Source organism: Salvelinus sp. IW2-2015, linkage group LG24 (genome assembly GCF_002910315.2).
Source record: "Salvelinus sp. IW2-2015 linkage group LG24, ASM291031v2, whole genome shotgun sequence".
Taxonomy (NCBI): domain Eukaryota; kingdom Metazoa; phylum Chordata; class Actinopteri; order Salmoniformes; family Salmonidae; genus Salvelinus; species Salvelinus sp. IW2-2015.
Window position 1 is genome coordinate 6,649,921 of NC_036864.1, and position 3,072 is coordinate 6,652,992.

The following is a 3,072-nucleotide window of genomic DNA, read 5'->3' on the forward strand; positions in this document are numbered from 1 at the left end:
AAAAGTTTGGTGATTTCTTCTCTCAAAAACATAAATAAATAGATGTCCTATTAAGAGAAGTGACAAMTCCTCCCTCAGTTYGAKGACATGACCACAGACTTTAGATTTGACTCCCCRTTTGAAAACATAAGGAAACCTAAGCATGACTTCCTTGGTAAGTTCTGCTCMKAGGCACCGAATCTCCAGAGTTCCAGGATGTTTCTGGTTGGCTCCACTCCTCCAGAAAAAGAGGGTTGGGGATAGACATGAATGACATTCCTCTGTACTGTACATTTTATTGACAGGCAGGAAGGCGATGGTTAACAATCCAGACTGAGCATCCATGAATGTCACAGGACAGTRCCAAGAACCAAATTCCATTAGTCTTTTCTKGTTCAGTGGGTCTCTCCGTTCATTTGCTTTTTTGGCCTGAGAGTCTCCCGTATTCATAAAGCATCTGAGTAGGAATGCTGATCTAGGATCAGGTCCCCCCTGTCCATGTAATGAGCTCTAAAAGACTAAACGGATCTGAGATCAGCACTACTGAGACGCTTTATGAATACAGGCTCTGGTCTCAGCCTTGCCAAAGTATTCTGACCTCTCATAGTCCAGGCTCCAGACTGTCTGTATTGAGTCTGTGTGTCTAGGTGTGTAGGACCCTGTATGTCAGTCAGTGTGCCACCCAGGCCTCAGCTGCAGCAAGGGTGATCGGTGACCAGGAGGCTGTCATAGCCGTATGTCTCCAGCAGGTGGAGTAGGAAGAGCCTGTCTCCGTGAGGGTCTAGCCCCATGGCCCTCACACTCTCCTGGGTTAGGATGGGCTCAGGGCTCCCTGCCACCTCACTCAGCGTCTGGAAGATACGGTTATTCTGCTCCAGGAAAAACCTACAACGGTAAGGAAAAGTAACTTAAAAATTAAGAAATACTTTTCTTTTTTAACAATGTTTTCATGGACATTTGTATTTAGTTTATATGTAGAAATAAACTGCTTAAATGTAAAAAAAAAAATATATATATATATTTTGAAGAGTTCTTTATAACGCCAGTTGTAGACTGGGTCCTGGTGTAATATACTAACAGAATGAAGTGGTCCTCTTCACTGGACACACAGTCTCCATTCTCCTCCTGAGAATATAACAGCATCTGCCTGGAAACACAATGCKGTCATTATTATCATCACTTATATCCTCTGTATCGACTACAAGAAGATAACATTAACAACATTCTCCTCCTCAGGTTGTTTTGCAGACTGTACTGTACCTCTGTTCAGTGAGTTTGCGGTACTTCTCTCGGTCTGCAGTGTTGAGACGCAGTAAAGGCTTCAGACTCTCTCTGGTYGTCCTCACATTCTGGTTATCCACATAGACATCATACAGGTCCCGCTTCTCCTCAAAGATCTTCTCTGTGGTGCCTACACACACAAGCCCCTCAGGTTTATTGTAATGAGGGTAAAAAGTCTCAAGTGTATTCCGCTCTGTCTCTCATAGATGTGAAAGAAATAGACTGGTTGTAGAAGTGATAACAAAACCCTACAATGCATCCACCATATTGCTTTCACCCATCTTCASWTTTCAGATCAGTRCAGATGAATTAAAGGGGAAGTTGAARACTATGAAAATGCCCTATTCCMTGACTCCAGACACTCACATGCTACGTAGGACAGTTCCGTATCCAGGGTATCGATGTCTGCCACGTTGACATAGAAGAAGGGGCGGAACTCTGGCACGGCCACGCCCACCCCCGGGATGGACACGTTGGCCAGGCAACAGCAGCAGTACACTAGGGAGGACAGGAAATAGAGAAAGTTAATGAAAATGTATATAAAAGTGTATGTTTAAGAGTACATAGGTGAGTAGCATTGTGTTCTTTTGAGCTTAAGGCTATGAAGGACTCATTCTTCAGTAGGTCCTGATGATTGAGTGTAGTCTGGCCCGGGTTTGTGACAGGTTAACGGAAAGGCACTGGAGCAACGAAACGCCCTTTGATGTCTCTGCCTGGCCGGTTCCCGCTTCTCACTGGGATTCTCTGCCTCTAACCCTATTACAGGGTGAGTCACTAGGCTTACTGGTTTTGCGCTTTCCATACCGTCTAGGAGGGGTGCGTCACTTGAGTGGGTTGAGTCACTGACGTGATCTTCTGTCTGGGTTGGCGCCCCCCTTGGGTTGTGCCGTGCGGAGATCTTTGTGGCGGCAATACTCGGCCTTGTCTCAGGTATGGTAAAAGATGAGTGGTATGAAGATATCCGTTAGTGTGATGGGGGGCTGTGCTTTGGCACAAGTGGGTGGGTTATATCCTGCTGTTTGGCCCTGTCGGGGGTATCGTCGGATGGAAGCCACAGTGGCTGTCCCGACCCTCCTGTCTCACCCTCCAGTATTTATGCTTCAGTAGTTTATTGTGTCGGGGGGCTAGGGTCAGTCTGTTATATCTGGAGTATTTCTCCTGTCCCTTACAATGTGTGAATTTAAGTATGTTCTCTCTAATTCTATCTCTCTTCCCTTCTTTCTTTCTTTCTTTCTCTCTCTCGGAGGACCTGAGCCCTAGGACCATGCCTCAGGACTACCTGCCCTGATGGACTCCTTGCCTGTCCTCCAGGGTCCACCTGGCCGTGCTGCTGCTCCAGTTTCAACTGTTCTGCCTATGGAACTATGGAACCCTGACCTGTTCACCGGACGTCGCTACCGTCCCAGACCTGCTGTTTTCAACTCTCTAGAGGCAGCAGGAGCGGTAAAGATACTTTGAATGTCGGCTATGAAAAGCCAACTTGACATTTTACTCCTGAGGTGCTGACATGTTGCACCCTTTACATCACTGTGATTATTATTACTTGACCCTGCATTGCGTCATCTCTGAAACATTTGAACATCTTGGCCATGTTTCTGTTATAATCTCCACCCGGCACAGCCAGAAGAGGGACTGGCAACCCTCATGCCTGGTTCCTCTCTTAGGTTTTCTTCTAGGTTCTGGCCTTTCTAGGGAGTTTTTCAAGCCACCCGTGCTGCTACACCTGCATGCTTGCTGTTTGGGGTTTTAGCTGGGTTTCTTACGGCACTTTGAGGATATCAGCTGATGTAGAAGGGCTTTATAAATACATTT

At 46.4% G+C, this 3,072-nt stretch overlaps 1 pseudogene; it reads right to left on the reverse strand.

The window, feature by feature from the left end:
• Positions 1-261: 261 nt before the first annotated feature.
• The window catches only part of LOC111951345 (DENN domain-containing protein 11-like), an 8,384-nt pseudogene continuing 5,573 nt past the window's right edge, over positions 262-3,072 (reverse strand).